We start from the raw sequence: 17,400 nt of genomic DNA, 5'->3' as shown, positions 1-17,400 counted from the left end.
CATCTTATGGATGCACTACTTCTGGGACGGCTGTGAACTGTTATTTTTAAGCTGAGAAGGGCAAAATAACCATGACCCTTCCCAGCCTGATAATCGCAGCCCCCAGCTGGCTGCTTTACCTTGGCTGGTTATCAAAAATAGGGGAGACCTCACACCATTTTTTAAAATTATTTAAATAAATATTTAAAAAAACAAACGGTGTGGGGCTCCCTCTATATTTCACAACCAGCCAAGGTAAAGCAGACAGTTGATGGCTACAGCCCACAGTTCTCTGCTTTACCTGTGTTGGTTATCAAAAATAGGTGGGTCCCCACATGATATTTTTTATGTTATTTTTTTCTTTATTTATTCCCTATTCAAATTTCATTGCAGGGCAATTGTCCTGCTCTTACCTCCATTCGGTTCCTTTTGCAGCACTCTAGCCCTTATTATGACTATTGTACAGCACCAAAGTTCAAGTTCTCATTGACTTATATGGGGTTAGGGTCCAGGGTCAAGTTCAGGTCAGGTTCAGGTCTCAAACTGAGCTTTAACTAAACTCTGTTTAAAACCGGGGAACCAAACTTCCACAGGTCTGCTCAGCCCTAGAAATGAGCAAACTTTAAAGTTCAGTGTTAGTACTGAATACATACTGTACAAAAAAAAACAGTGTTCAAGTTTAGAGTTAGGTTGCTTTTTCAATGCTAACCACTCAATCGAGCATTGGTGTGCTCATATATGTGCAGTGCTTGGCCCATTGCTAGCCGCTTGCAGTGTTTGAATGGCTCTCACTGGGGATAAAATCAGCAATATCGATTTAGTGAACAATGAAAAACTCCACCTTCCCTCCCCTGGAAGTGCTCTGTTTATGGCTGGCTGGCTATATGTGGGTGGAGAGCCAAACTGCCCAATCAATAACTTCCATTGATGTTCAGGTCAAGTCCGAGTCTGGAACAGAACTTGATCTAAAGTCTAGCTGAACCTGCCAAACCAAATTTTCATGGCTCCGCTCACCTCTACTCATTTTTATACCTCACCTCAGTAATAACCAACTTTGATTTCTATTAGATTGTGTCACACGCAGTTTTGCTCAAAACTCGTTATGACGGCATCAGACTCTGTGCACACTACAGATTCCAACCCTCCACCCTATGGTTTCTCCGGTGTTTCTGTTACACAGACAGGCTCGGGCATCGACCAGCTGTGTGCTCATTCATGGTCAGACTAGCAATAATTAACCTTTGTTAGCCTGCTGTTTACCTCTGGGATCACATGTTGCTGGAAACCTATCACATTTTTGCTCTTCATCTTTTTAATATGGTGGAATCTGTCTTCCCACGCTGACTATATTTTACTGCTGTGTTGGTCTATATGCTGTTGTGTCCCAGGCCTGCTGGTGACTATATGGCTTGGTACTTGGAGTTGTGGAGATCTCCCATCATCTTGTTGTTTCCCCCCTGCTCTTATTTTCCTTTTTCCCTATTTTTCTTACCTCTTATTGTCTTATACCTCTGTGTGAGCATTATGTGAGGTTTGGTTCCCCTGTTTGTCTATCTCTGTTGGTTTAATCACACTCCTGTTCCAGCTCTCCCCTGTGGTAGAGGGGAGGGGGTATAACATCACGACTGGTCAGGAGAAGGACCAGGAAGGCGGTTCAGAAATCCTCACCTTCAGAGGTAACTCTGAGATCAGGGCTAGCTAGAGTCCCCTTAGCCTAAGGGCCAGTCTAGGAGCCCCTGTCCTCAGCTTTCTCCATAACATCCATGACCGTTTGATGCTCAAGTCAAATCCAATAGTGCCACAGTGAGTGTTTATATAGAGATCTCTTTTTTTCTTATACTTAGAAACTTTTCTATATAATATATAAAATGTACAATACACAACTGGAACTAAATTTTTTCCATATCTGAACACAGCCTTAAAATAAATGGAAGAAAAAGTCTTAAAAAAGTATTTCTTAGATAGTCACTGTTGCTGTGTTTTATTCGCAAACCATGTTTCTACCTCTATACGATTTAGTAGGAAACTCTGGTTTCAGCCCTTTTAGTTCCTGAAGTTTTGCACTACATTAGCAGGAAACAGCCACAAAAAGCAACTATGATTAATCAAATTTATCCCATTTGCTGCTTAGATTTGCAATTAACATTACTCGAGCTCTACCCATGCTATTACATATTACATTTCCAGAGTTCAAAGTTATGTTTTAGCCATTTGGAAGTGAATATTAAATAAGTGATTCAAACTGAATAATGCACTTTAGCTCCTCCGAGAGACAGAAAACATAAGTGGTTTTCCAGTGACAATGCTAAAGTTGAACATGCCAGTATGTGTTGATTAAGAATTCACTGCCTAGATCCCGAAAGATTGAGATGTGAGAAATCTTTACAGTTAGTCTGAAAAACAGCATGTTTCATATCTGTCTGAAGTTTGTAATGAGTCAATAGTCAGCAGGGGTGCCAGACTATGGACTTAATCCAACATTCTTCCAGTAGACATATGTCCAGTCTGCACAGCTCTTTTTCATGGTCAAAGAATTCTGTTACGTTAGCTTCTTCCTTGTGATACAGTTTATTAGGCTATGTGCCCACAGGACAATGTACCCGTGGATATATCCGCAGGTACGCCCGCAGGTTTCCCGCAGCAGCTCCCCGGAATCTGCAGCTATTCATAGCTGCAGATTCCAGCAAAATATCTGCAATTAGCCCTTCATATTCCACAGTTAACAACTAGGTTGCCAAATTTAAAACAGGCCACTTCATCACCAATGATGAGGAACGTCCTGCACGACCGAGAGTGGTTGTTGTTCCGGAGATCGTCGATGCTGTGCACAACCTCATACTGGAGAATCGACAAATTTCAGCTAAAGCAATAGCAGACATCATGGGGCTTTCCCATGAACGTGTTTGTGTCATTATCCATGAAGCTATCTGCAAAGTGGGTCCCCAAATGTTTGACAACAGATCAGAGAAGCATGCAATTGAAAACTTCCCAGTCCATTTGTCAGGGTTTCCAGACTAATAAGAACTTAATGGATCGACTAGTCACTATGGATGATACCTGATTTATTTGTATGACCCTGAAAACAAGTAGCAGTCAAAGGAATGGAGCCACAGTGGTTCTCCTCATCCAAAGAAGTTCAGGGTGCAAAAATCAGCCAATAAGGTGATGGCATCTGTGTTCTGGGATAAGGAGGGCATGCTGCAAGTGGACTACCTTAAAAAAGGTTCCACCATCAATGCAAGGCATTACATTGAACTTTTGGACCAACTGAGGTCAGCTCTGAAGGCCAAAAGGTGCGGAAAGCTGCCCAAAGGATTCTTGTTCCTGCAAGACAACGCCTCTGCTCACACTGCACAAGTCACCACAGCAAAACTGGCAGAGATGGGCTTCCAATTTGTTGACCACCCACCTTATTTACCAGATCTAGCTCCCTCCAACTATCATCTGTTTACAAACCTGAAGAAATACCTCAAGGGTACAAAATTTCACACCATTTCTGATGCCATGGCTGCTACGGATGAAGGAGTTTGAGTCACAGCCGAAATCCTTCTTTTTGCTAGGCTTACAGAGCTTGGAATACCAATGTAAGAAGTGTGTTGACATCAGTGGAGAGTATATGGAATAAATTTAAAGTTTCATCATCCTATCTCATTTCTTTCTGGGTAAAGCCAAAGACTTATCAGCAGGCCCTTGTAGAGTACACAGAATGTATATTGGAAAGCATACGGTAAATTCCTAAAGAAGAGCCTGTCTGTATGAATGTCACAAAATATCAGAATTCTGCCAACAGAGGTTGAAAAGCCACTGTAATGGATATCTAAAGCCAATTGGCTAAAAGGTATATAGAATACAAATACTTTAGATTTTGATGAATGCATATCCAGTATTGGCCACGATTGATTGTCTGTAGGAAAAATAACAATAAGGGCTTGTTCAGGAAAAATAAATCTTAAACGTCCACTTGCTGTCCATACACAAAACTGATAGCATACAGACAGCACACTGACCAATGCAGGTCAATGGGGTAATTCAAATGCAGTGGCATAACTAGAGTCTGATGGACCCCAGTGCAAAATTTAGACCTTGTCCCCCACTTCCTCCACATGTTTGTCAGATGTATGAGCTCTTATAGTCTTCTTAATCTTATAAAGACATGTATCGCCTCCCACTTCATTATGTAGTAATATCCCCCACCCTGAATTAATGTCCTCCATCCTGGGCCCCTTCCTGGTAAATATGTTCCCCTTTCTGCCTCTAAGGCATAAAGAAATTCTTCTTATCTTCCACTCCCACACGCATATGTGATGCCCTGGACTAGCCAGGTAGTCACATACTTAACAACATACACACACCCCCACCCTAGGCAGTTACAAAAGTCAGACGAAAACCCTTGTTGCCTCCTTCCAGGGTCTGATGTCCACACCAGGTGGGGCGGAGCCAGGCAGTTGGCCCCACCCACCGAGGAGTTCACAGGCCTGGAGGCGGGAAAAGTGTCAATCAGTTCTGGAGGTGAAAGTGAGAGGAGTAAACACTTGAGGTGTCTGGGTAAGAGCCCAGGCACTGACAGCAAGGTTGGCAGACGGTGGTGGCCATCTGCAGGAGTTGGTGGAACTCCGCAGAGCCGTAAGGACCGGGGTCGGGCGTAGGCCCACCGGTACCGGACCGGTGAACGGAGTGAAGCTAAGCACACAGGCAGGGCCATCGGACCCCGACCAGGCTTGGAGCCGCCGTCAATAGTCAAATCCAAAAGGGACAGGAACCCCAGGGGTTTCCTAACAACCAAGTCCCGATTGAAGGCAACAGTCCACCCAGAGAGGATATACAGAAACTGCCACAGGCTAGAGATCCAAGGGCCAGCGCCTGCGGGCAAAATGGGCTCCTACGGCACCAATACACTACCGAATTCGGACTACCGAACCACAGGAGTCAGAACATTCTAAAAGGTGCAGGGAAAGACAGCCACCATCAGCCGTCCGGGGAGAGCACAACAACAACACTGCAGCCGGCTGCGGGACCCATCCATCCGGCTGCTTTTGGTTTACCAATGACTCTGTCAGTGATTGTCTGAGTGAGTACACCAGTGCCGTCCGGCACCGCGCCACGCTGTCCCTGCAACCCTGCACCCCAGCCATCCAGCCTCCCCGTTACACCACCGGGCCCCGGGATCACCAACCCCCCTACCCACGGAGGGGACAACATCCTAGCTGCACCCTACCATCTCTCCCGGGATCCCCGTTACCAGCAGCGGTGGTTCCATCATCACCACGTCCCGTGGGTGGCGTCACGAACAATCTCCCTAAACATACCACCCCCCTTTTCACTCACGGGTGAGGAGCGCTGCTCGAGTCCCCGGGTTCGGTCCACCGCTCGAGCCACCAAGCAGCAGCAGCAGAAGCCCCGGACCCGAGCGTGGCGAGTGCGTCCCCTCCGCCCACGACAACTTGGCCTCACGAACAGGAGAGAACCAATCTACTTACCAGTAGAAGTGCGCCTTGCAGTCCCCGCCGGCGGCGTCCGGCCGAAAAATTTGAAGCGCCGCCATCTTTGGCGCGATGATTTCCCGCTCAAGCGTCTTCCCCGAGCAGGGAAGGCGCGAAAGCGACGCCCCGCCCCCAAAGAGGAAGTGCTAGAAAGAACCAAGGCTGGACGGGAAAAAGATGTCTGCGCCCGTTGGAGGAGTGGCGGTCGCAGCCGCAGCAGCGCCCGCAGATGGAAACGAGGTAGCCCGTGCTCCGGCCGCAAGAGCGGGGGAGGCCACGGGTCCAGCGGTCGCCCATTATCGTTCTCCCTGCCCTACGTGCCCGGTACTACCTGGCTGCCGCAGTACGATGGGAAGCCTGATTCTTTGCAGGTGTTCCGGAAAAAGATTAGCCCGGTCCTCGATTTATATCCCTTGACTGACAGGCAACCAGCATCAGTAGTGCTAGGGCAGCTAACCGGCGCGGCTGAGCAGGAGACGGAGACCTGGACCGACGCGGACCGAGCCTCAATGACTACCATTTGTGAGAAACTCCAAATCGCTTTTGAGACCCGCACGGAAGCGGAATTGCGGATGCAGTTTTATCAGTGTCGACAGCGGCCTGCGGATAATATAAGAGACTATGCCCTGCGCCTGCAAACAGCCCTCCGTACGCTGAAGCGGTTGGACACTATTAACGATGCGGACAGCAATAAGATGCTAGTAGAACAATTCCTGCAAGGGCTGGGGTCTGTGGAAGACCGCAAGCAGCTACGGCTGTGGGCCCTGGAACACCCCGATCTGGACTTTGCAGTATTGAAGGAGCGGGCCATCAAGGCCCTGCAGGCCCCAACGCCAGATGCTCTTGAAGCGGCCCCATGGCCGGCTGAAACCGCTCCCATCACGGTGGCACCTCCTCTCCCGCCTCTACCGGCCCCTGCAGCGCCCGTCGGGATGATGGAGGAGCTAGCTGCCCAGGTCCGCCGCATGGATGGAGACCTAGCCAAGATCCTCGCCGCACTCCAGCTTCCGACGAGAGTCAAGCCCCCAGGGAGGATCCAGCTTGCCGACAGCCCAGAGGACGTCCCCTGGATACAGCGGAGAAGGACCAATGACTCACGGTATGGGCCTCCTATTTGTTACAGGTGCAGCAAGCCTGGCCACTACCCTAGGCGATGCCCGTTAAACGAGCAACCCCTGGGGCCAAGGGCCAATCCTCAGGAGTAGACACCAACGGCCCCCCCGATTGGCAAGACCGGTACGTCGGAGCTCGCCCCATCATCCCTCTGGCAGTGGATGGCATCCCGCTCATGGCCCTCTTGGACACTGGATCACAGGTAACCACTATACCATACACACTGTACCAGCAGTATTTGGACACTGGATCACAGGTAACCACTATACCATATACACTGTACCAGCAGTATTGGGGTACTGATGAACTTGCCCCCTCTGATGATAGCCTGAACCTTGTCGCAGCCAATGGACTCCCTCTAACCCAAGTGGGATACAAACAAGTGACCCTGACCGTGGGACGTGCGGAGTTAAAGGATCAAGGGATGATTGTGGTGATGAATGAACCCAGTGAGCATACCCCGAAAGTAATCTTAGGGACCAATGTGATGGAGCATTGTATGAGTGAGGTGCTGAGTCTGTTGCAGCAGTTGGCCGCCACAGCAGGAGGAGGCCGACAGAGAGCTGTGCAGCGTGAGATCCGGGCCCTTCTATATTGGCAGCAAATGAACTCGACTGGTGGAGAGATTGGTGGAGTAAGGGTGATGGATGTGACCCCCTTGGTAGTGCCACCCCGAAGTGAGATGATGATTTGGTTCAGGGCAGCAGTAGGCCCCCAGGGGCGCGACTACTCGGAGTTGGTGGAACCCACGCCTTCTGAACACTGGCCCACGGTGATGGCGGCCCGAGGGGTGGTTGACGTCAAAAAGGGGAGAGTGCCTGTAAGAGTGCTTAATTGTGGAGAGGAGGAAGTTAGGCTTCCCTGTTACGCTACCCTTGCCAAGTTTCCTACCCTAGACCCTAACACCATTCACGAAACCGCCCCTCCTACCTCAGCATCCCCTGCCAGTAGCCATATACCCCCTGAACAGTTAGAGGAGTGGTGCCAGCAGGGGCGGACTGGCCCACCAGGAGGTCAGGAGAACCCCCGGTGGGCCCCTGCTATTGATGGCCACGCCCCTTAGGCCCCGCCCCCCTATACCACCTGGGCCCCTATGGATATGTGTGAGAGCCCCTCCCCCAGCCGGTAATTTCACTAATCATATCGGCACATTACCGATATGATTAGTGACAATCCCATTCCCTCTGCAGCGGCAAGCAGGAAGAGCGATCTCTCTGCTCTGCCTGCTGTCACTGTCGCTCTGACTTCTCTGCGCAACGACACTGCAGAAGGAGGCAGTCTCAGAGCGATGACTGCTTCCTTCCTGTGCAGGTGCTGGCAGCATCGCACTGCGGAGGACGGACCCGGCGTCGCCCCAGGCCAGGCTGCAGGAGCAGCAGCACATGAGTATAGAAGGCGGGTGCCCCGGGGGGCGAACAGGGGCCCCGGGGGAGGTGCGGGCGCCCAGGGGAGCGAGCAGGGGCACAGGGGAGTGAACAGGGGCCCAGGGGAGCAGGCAGAAGCCCCGGGGGGGGCTGGGGCCCAGGGGAGCGAGCGGGGGCCCAGGGGAGTGAACAGGGGCCCCGTGAAGGGGTGCGGGGGCCCAGGGGAGCGAGCAGGGGCCCCGGGAAGGGGTGCCGGGGGGCTTTTAACCTTACCAGTCACCTGCCTGGGGCCAGCACCAGGCCAGGGGTCCCCAGATAGTGCTGCAGCCGTCTCCACAATCCCATCCAGGGGTGGGATTCAGCCGGTTCTGTCCGGTTCAGTAGAACCGGTTGTTAAAATAGCAGCCGGTTCCTCGAACTGGCAATAAACGGCTCCTGTGATCCGGTTCTCTGTATTAATTTATGTTGGTAACCATGATGTACTGGGTACGTCATGGTTCCCTGGTACTTAAGGACCCATGACGTACCCAGTGCGTGATTGGGAAATCGCGGTCCCGGAGCCCCGGTGGCTGCTATGGGTTTGCAAAAACCTTAAATTCGGGGAGGAGGGGACCTCAGGAGAGGTGGTGCCTCCTCCCCGGACCTACAGAGGCTGTAATTGGCTGAATGGCGTTCGTCAACCAATCACAGCCACTGTAATGTTTAGCCATTGAAAATGGCTGAAACATTGAAATCCAGCCGGTGCTATAGCACCGATCATTGGCTGGAGCTGAGTGACCTCTGTTTCACCCTTCCCCTGCTTTGATTGGAGAGACCGGCCTTGTGACCGATCTCTCCAATCACCGTGGATCTGGGGCCGGTGACCGCTCCCCTCACCTTCACTCCGTCCGTGGAAGGCAGCTGAGGAAAGCGATCACTGTGTGTGCCCCATCAGTAAGTTATAGCCGCCGCTGATGCCCCCTTTCTGCCGCCGCCACTGCCCCCTTTCTGACGCCGCCGCCCCCTTTCTGCCGCCGCCACCACTGCCCCCTTTCTGCCGCCGCCACTGCCCTCTTTCTGCCGCCGCTACCTCTGCCACTGCCCCCTTTCTGCCGCCGCCGCCACTGCCGCTGCCCCCTTTCTGCCGCCGCCTTTCAGCCGCCACCCTCTTCTATCTGCTGCCCCCCCTCCATTCACCACCTGACCTGCTGCCCACTCTGTCCCATCCTCTTCATCTGCTGCCCCCTCTCACCCTCCTCCATCTGCTGCCTCCTCCATCTGCTGCCTTCTCCATCTGCTGCCTCCTCCATCTGCTGTCTCCTCCATCTGCTGTGATCCTGCTACCTAGATCCATCCCGTAAGGTAGCTATCCCCAATCTCACTTCCCCCTTCCTCCGTCGCACCTGCATCCATTGCACCCTCTCCCATCCTCCGCTGCTCCTCCATCTACCTCTGCCCTCTCCCATCTGCTGCGCCTTCTCCCATCCTCCACCGCTCCTGCATCTGCTGCGCCTTCTCCCATCCTCCACCGCTCCTGCATCTGCTGCGCCTTCTCCCATCCTCTGCCGCTCCTGCATCTGCTGCGCCTTCTCCCATCCTCCTGCCCTCCTGCATCCGCTGCGCCTTCACCCATCCTCCGCCGCTCCTCCATCTGCCGCTGCCCTCTCCCATCCGCTGCGCCCTCTCCCATCCTCCGCTGTGCCTGCATCCGCTGCGCCCTCTCCCATCCTCCGCAGCGCCTGCATCTGCTGCGTCCTCTCCCATCCTCCGCCGCTCCCCCATCCGCTGCGCCCTTTCCCATCCTTGGCCGCTCCTTCATCAGCCGCTCCTCCATCCGCCGCTGCCCTCTCCCATCTGCCGCTCCTCCATCCGCGCTGGTATTCAGATGTATGCGTGTCTTTCAGGCGCGCATACATTTGTACAGTGCTGCTCAGCCCCGCACCACGACGGGACATCATCACAGGGGCCGGAGCTGCAGAGGAGGAGGACGCGACAGGACTGAGGCAGAGGAGCACGCCTGAGTCATATTGCAAAGGATTGTTGAAAATCCACTTGTGACTTTTAGGATCGCTACTTCCAATAGGTGGCGCTGTGTTAGAGTTTGTCTCCTTTACTGGAGAGACAATTTGAATATTTCTTAGAGGGGCGTGGCAGCTATAAGTCCCCTTAACTGGCAGCCAGACTGGCTTGCAAAGTCTCCTTAAGGAGAATAGTGTTCCCCCGTGGTCCCCACATAGCTTTCTCATGAGCCAGATCAGACACCCCCATACTTTGCACTGACGAGGGGCAAGCACTCTGAAACACCGTGTCTGCAAATTGGGATTCTGATCTGGCTTATATATCCTGAGTCATATTGCAAAGGATTGTTGAAAATCCACTTGTGACTTTTAGGATCGCTACTTCCAATAGGTGGCGCTGTGCTAGAGTTTGTCTCCTTTACTGGAGAGACAATTTGAATATTTCTTAGAGGGGCGTGGCAGCTATAAGTCCCCTTACCTGGCAGCCAGACTGGCTTGCAAAGTCTCCTTAAGGAGAATAGTGTTCCCCCGTGGTCCCCACATAGCTTTCTTATGAGCCAGATCAGACACCCCCATACTTTGCATTGATGAGGGGCAAGCACCCTGAAACACCGTGTCTGCAAATTGGGATTCTGATCTGGCTTATATATTCTGAGTCATATTGCAAAGGATTGTTGAAAATCCACTTGTGACTTTTAGGATCGCTACTTCCAATAGGTGGCGCTGTGCTAGAGTTTGTCTCCTTTACTGGAGAGACAATTTGAATATTTCTTAGAGGGGCGTGGCAGCTATAAGTCCCCTTACCTGGCAGCCAGACTGGCTTGCAAAGTCTCCTTAAGGAGAATAGTGTTTCCCCGTGGTCCCCACATAGCTTTCTCATGAGCCAGATCAGACACCCCCAAACTTTGCACTGACGAGGGGCAAGCACCCTGAAACACCGTGTCTGCAAATTGGGATTCTGATCTGGCTTATATATCCTGAGTCATATTGCAAAGGATTGTTGAAAATCCACTTGTGACTTTTAGGATCACTACTTCCAATAAGTGGTGCTGTGCTAGAGTTTGTCTCCTTTACTGGAGAGACAATTTGAATATTTCTTAGAGGGGCATGGCAGCTATAAGTCCCCTTACCTGGCAGCCAGACTGGCTTGCAAAGTCTCCTTAAGGAGAATAGTGTTCCCCCGTGGTCCCCACATAGCTTTCTCATGAGCCAGATCAGACACCCCCATACTTTGCACTGACGAGGGGCAAGCACCCTGAAACACCGTGTCTGCAAATTGGGATTCTGATCTGGCTTATATATCCTGAGTCATATTGCAAAGGATTGTTGAAAATCCACTTGTGACTTTTAGGATCGCTACTTCCAATAGGTGGCGCTGTGCTAGAGTTTGTCTCCTTTACTGGAGAGACAATTTGAATATTTCTTAGAGGGGCGTGGCAGCTATAAGTCCCCTTACCTGGCAGCCAGACTGGCTTGCAAAGTCTCCTTAAGGAGAATAGTGTTTCCCCGTGGTCCCCACATAGCTTTCTCATGAGCCAGATCAGACACCCCCAAACTTTGCACTGACGAGGGGCAAGCACCCTGAAACACCGTGTCTGCAAATTGGGATTCTGATCTGGCTTATATATCCTGAGTCATATTGCAAAGGATTGTTGAAAATCCACTTGTGACTTTTAGGATCACTACTTCCAATAAGTGGTGCTGTGCTAGAGTTTGTCTCCTTTACTGGAGAGACAATTTGAATATTTCTTAGAGGGGCATGGCAGCTATAAGTCCCCTTACCTGGCAGCCAGACTGGCTTGCAAAGTCTCCTTAAGGAGAATAGTGTTCCCCCGTGGTCCCCACATAGCTTTCTCATGAGCCAGATCAGACACCCCCATACTTTGCACTGACGAGGGGCAAGCACCCTGAAACACCGTGTCTGCAAATTGGGATTCTGATCTGGCTTATATATCCTGAGTCATATTGCAAAGGATTGTTGAAAATCCACTTGTGACTTTTAGGATCGCTACTTCCAATAGGTGGCGCTGTGCTAGAGTTTGTCTCCTTTACTGGAGAGACAATTTGAATATTTCTTAGAGGGGCGTGGCAGCTATAAGTCCCCTTACCTGGCAGCCAGACTGGCTTGCAAAGTCTCCTTAAGGAGAATAGTGTTCCCCCGTGGTCCCCACATAGCTTTCTTATGAGCCAGATCAGACACCCCCATACTTTGCATTGATGAGGGGCAAGCACCCTGAAACACCGTGTCTGCAAATTGGGATTCTGATCTGGCTTATATATTCTGAGTCATATTGCAAAGGATTGTTGAAAATCCACTTGTGACTTTTAGGATCGCTACTTCCAATAGGTGGCGCTGTGCTAGAGTTTGTCTCCTTTACTGGAGAGACAATTTGAATATTTCTTAGAGGGGCGTGGCAGCTATAAGTCCCCTTACCTGGCAGCCAGACTGGCTTGCAAAGTCTCCTTAAGGAGAATAGTGTTCCCCCGTGGTCCCCACATAGCTTTCTCATGAGCCAGATCAGACACCCCCATACTTTGCACTGACGAGGGGCAAGCACCCTGAAACACCGTGTCTGCAAATTGGGATTCTGATCTGGCTTATATATCCTGAGTCATATTGCAAAGGATTGTTGAAAATCCACTTGTGACTTTTAGGATCGCTACTTCCAATAAGTGGTGCTGTGCTAGAGTTTGTCTCCTTTACTGGAGAGACAATTTGAATATTTCTTAGAGGGGCATGGCAGCTATAAGTCCCCTTACCTGGCAGCCAGACTGGCTTGCAAAGTCTCCTTAAGGAGAATAGTGTTCCCCCGTGGTCCCCACATAGCTTTCTCATGAGCCAGATCAGACACCCCCATACTTTGCACTGACGAGGGGCAAGCACCCTGAAACACCGTGTCTGCAAATTGGGATTCTGATCTGGCTTATATATCCTGAGTCATATTGCAAAGGATTGTTGAAAATCCACTTGTGACTTTTAGGATCGCTACTTCCAATAGGTGGCGCTGTGCTAGAGTTTGTCTCCTTTACTGGAGAGACAATTTGAATATTTCTTAGAGGGGCGTGGCAGCTATAAGTCCCCTTACCTGGCAGCCAGACTGGCTTGCAAAGTCTCCTTAAGGAGAATAGTGTTCCCCCGTGGTCCCCACATAGCTTTCTCATGAGCCAGCTCAGACACCCCGATACTTTGCACTGACGAGGGGCAAGCACCCTGAAACACCGTGTCTGCAAATTGGCACTCTGATCTGGCTTATATATCCTGAGTCATATTGCAAAGGATTGTTGAAAATCCACTTGTGACTTTTAGGATCGCTACTTCCAATAGGTGGCGCTGTGCTAGAGTTTGTCTCCTTTACTGGAGAGACAATTTGAATATTTCTTAGAGGGGCGTGGCAGCTATAAGTCCTCTTATCTGGCAGCCAGACTGACTTGCAAAGTCTCCTTAAGGAGAATAGTGTTCCCCCGTGGTCCCCACATAGCTTTCTCATGAGCCAGATCAGACACCCCCATACTTTGCACTGACGAGGGGCAAGCACCCTGAAACACCGTGTCTGCAAATTGGGATTCTGATCTGGCTTATATATCCTGAGTCATATTGCAAAGGATTGTTGAAAATCCACTTGTGACTTTTAGGATTGCTACTTCCAATAGGTGGCGCTGTGCTAGAGTTTGTCTCCTTTACTGGAGAGACAATTTGAATATTTCTTAGAGGGGCGTGGCAGCTATAAGTCCCCTTACCTGGCAGCCAGACTGGCTTGCAAAGTCTCCTTAAGGAGAATAGTGTTCCCCCGTGGTCCCCACATAGCTTTCTCATGAGCCAGATCAGACACCCCCATACTTTGCACTGACGAGGGGCAAGCACCCTGAAACACCGTGTCTGCAAATTGGGATTCTGATCTGGCTTATATATCCTGAGTCATATTGCAAAGGATTGTTGAAAATCCACTTGTGACTTTTAGGATCGCTACTTCCAATAGGTGGCGCTGTGCTAGAGTTTGTCTCCTTTACTGGAGAGACAATTTGAATATTTCTTAGAGGGGCGTGGCAGCTATAAGTCCCCTTACCTGGCAGCCAGACTGGCTTGCAAAGTCTCCTTAAGGAGAATAGTGTTCCCCCGTGGTCCCCACATAGCTTTCTCATGAGCCAGATCAGACCCCCCCATACTTTGCACTGACGAGGGGCAAGCACCCTGAAACACCATGTTTGCAAATTGGGATTCTGATCTGGCTTATATATCCTGAGTCGTATTGCAAAGGATTGTTGAAAATCCACTTGTGACTTTTAGGATCGCTACTTCCAATAGGTGGCGCTGTGCTAGAGTTTATCTCCTTTACTGGAGAGACAATTTGAATATTTCTTAGAGGGGCGTGGCAGCTATAAGTCCCCTTACCTGGCAGCCAGACTGGCTTGCAAAGTCTCCTTAAGGAGAATAGTGTTCCCCCGTGGTCCCCACATAGCTTTCTCATGAGCCAGATCAGACACCCCCATACTTTGCACTGATGAGGGGCAAGCACCCTGAAACACCGTGTCTGCAAATTGGGATTCTGATCTGGCTTATAAATCCTGAGTCATATTGCAAAGGATTGTTGAAAATCCACTTGTGACTTTTAGGATCGCTACTTCCAATAGGTGGCGCTGTGCTAGAGTTTGTCTCCTTTACTGGAGAGACAATTTGAATATTTCTTAGAGGGGCGTGGCAGCTATAAGTCCCCTTTCCTGGCAGCCAGACTGGCTTGCAAAGTCTCCTTAAGGAGAATAGTTTTCCTCCGTGGTCCCCACATAGCTTTCTCATGTGCCAGATCAGACACCCCCATACTTTGCACTGACGAGGGGCAAGCACCCTGAAACACCGTGTCTGAAAATTGGGATTCTGATCTGGCTTACATATCCTGAGTCATATTGCAAAGGATTGTTGAAAATCCACTTGTGACTTTTAGCATCGCTACTTCCAATAGGTGGCGCTGTGCTAGAGTTTGTCTCCTTTACTGGAGAGACAATTTGAATATTTCTTAGAGGGGCGTGGCAGCTATAAGTCCCCTTACCTGGCAGCCAGACTGGCTTGCAAAGTCTCCTTAAGGAGAATAGTGTTCCCCCGTGGTCCCCACATAGCTTTCTCATGAGCCAGATCAGACACCCCCATACTTTGCACTGATGGGGGGCAAGCACCCTGAAACACCGTGTCTGCAAATTGGGATTCTGATCTGGCTTATATATCCTGAGTCATATTGCAAAGGATTGTTGAAAATCCACTTGTGACTTTTAGGAACGCTACTTCCAATAGGTGGCGCTGTGCTAGAGTTTGTCTCCTTTACTGGAGAGACAATTTGAATATGTGTTGGTAGTATGTTATCTGGTCATAGTGTCGCGTATTTCTCCCTTGTATGTGGTATTATTCGGTCACTTTGTGGTCTGGTCACGGTGTGGTGGTATTTCTCCCTTGTATGTGGCTGTATTTGGTCACTGTTTGGTGGTAATATGTTGTCTGGTCATGGTGTGATGGTATTTCTCCTTGTATGTGGTTGTATTCTGTCACTATGTGGTGGTAATATGTTGTCTGGTCACGGTGTGGCGGTATTTTCCCTTTGTATATGGTATTATTGGTTTTGGTATAGTGGATTGTGTTGTGTATGGGGGTTACTTTTTCTCTCTATAAAGGGGAGATTATTTCCAGTAGAAATTAAATACTTAAACATTTAACCCCTCCCTGTCCTGTGACTATTACACTGCAGTAAATATACACTTACAGAGGTTCTCCAGTGAAAACAAGTAATCTCCTTTACTAAGGCCACGTGCACATGTTGAGTATTCAGTGAGTATTTTACCTCTGTATTTGAAGCCAAAACCAGGAGCGGTAAAATCAGAGAAAGTGTAATAGAAACACGGGCACCACTTCTGTATTTATCACCCACTCCTGGATTTGGCTACAAATACTGATGTAAGATACTGACCAAATACTGAAAGTGTGAACGTGGCCTAAGGATAAGTGATAACTTATTCATCAGTGGGGTCTGATTGCTGGGACCTGCACCGATCGTGCAACTTTTATCCCCCATTACACTGGAGCTCGTGTCCGACTCGACCCCTGATCCATTCAGTCCCTCAGTGGCTGTGAGCGCTGTGCTTGTTATTATCTGGCTGCGCCACAGAGGAAGAATGGAGCTGTGGTCACACATGCCACCCCACAGAGGATAAATGGAGCTGCGGTCACACACCCCACCCCACAGAGGATGATTGGATCTGCGGTCACACACTCCACCTGCCGCTGCAAAAAGTTCCCCAATCTTCCTATCGGTGTGGTTTCCACTGGTCTGGTTCCACCGATCAATAAGTTATCACCAACCTACCCTGTGGATCGGTGATAACTTGTTTTCACCAAAGACCCCATTACTGCAAACAACTATAATTGTACATCCCAGTTATGGTGCACAATATAGATGTGCAGGAGCCGCCTGTGTATACAGTCAAAGCAACACAATAACAGGGATAACGCTAATGGGTGTTTATATTTAGCTGTAGGGTGGGCCCCTGGAGTCAATTCCCCTGGTGGGCCCCAGACATCCCAGTCCGCCCCTGGGTGCCAGGAACTACACGTAGGCACTGACGCCACACCCACGCATCACAAAGAGGGGGTATACAGGGTGGTGCAAGAGTATGAACAGGTTTTCAGCAAGCACCCATTAGATTTCGGGAGGATTAAGGGGGTTCAACACCATATACCTACAGGCGTACATCCACCCATTAAAGAAAGATATAGACCCATCCCACCACCACATTATCAATGCGTCAAAGACATGTTGAGGAACATGAAGGAGGCAGGGGTCATTCGGGATAGTTGTTGTCCCTGGGCAGCCCCACTGGTGCTGGTAAGGAAGAAGGACGGCACCATGAGAATGTGTGTGGATTACCAGAAGATCAACCAGATCACGCATAAAGATGCCTATCCTCTCCCCCGTATCGAAGAGTCGCTAGCTGCGCTGAGAACTGCTAACTTCTTCTCTACCCTTGACCTTACCAGTGGGTACTGGCAGGTAGCGGTCACACCAGAGGACCGTGAGAAGACTGCATTCGCCATTCCCATGGGACTCTGCGAGTTTAACAGCATGCCGTTCGGGCTGTGCAATGCCCCTGGAACCTTCCAACGGCTCATGGAGTGTTGCCTGGGACATCTCAATTTCGAAACGGTCCTGCTGTACCTGGATGATGTGATCGTATACTCCCAGACGTATGAGGCCCACCTGGAACATCTGGCTGAAGTGCTCGCATCCCTAGCCAAGTATGGGATGAAACTGAAGCCCTCCAAGTGCCACCTACTGAAGTCATGAGTACAGTACCTCGAACACGTGATGAGCGCCAAAGGTGTCGCCCCAGATCCAGAGAAGATCACTGCTATCCAGGACTGGCCGAGACCGTCCACAGTGAGGGAGGTGAGACAGTTCCTGGGCCTGGTGGGCTACTACCGTCGCTTCA

The sequence above is a fragment of the Anomaloglossus baeobatrachus genome, chromosome 4 (assembly GCF_048569485.1).
Source record: "Anomaloglossus baeobatrachus isolate aAnoBae1 chromosome 4, aAnoBae1.hap1, whole genome shotgun sequence".
NCBI classification, from domain to species: domain Eukaryota; kingdom Metazoa; phylum Chordata; class Amphibia; order Anura; family Aromobatidae; genus Anomaloglossus; species Anomaloglossus baeobatrachus.
Note: the sequence above shows the minus strand (reverse complement) of the source record.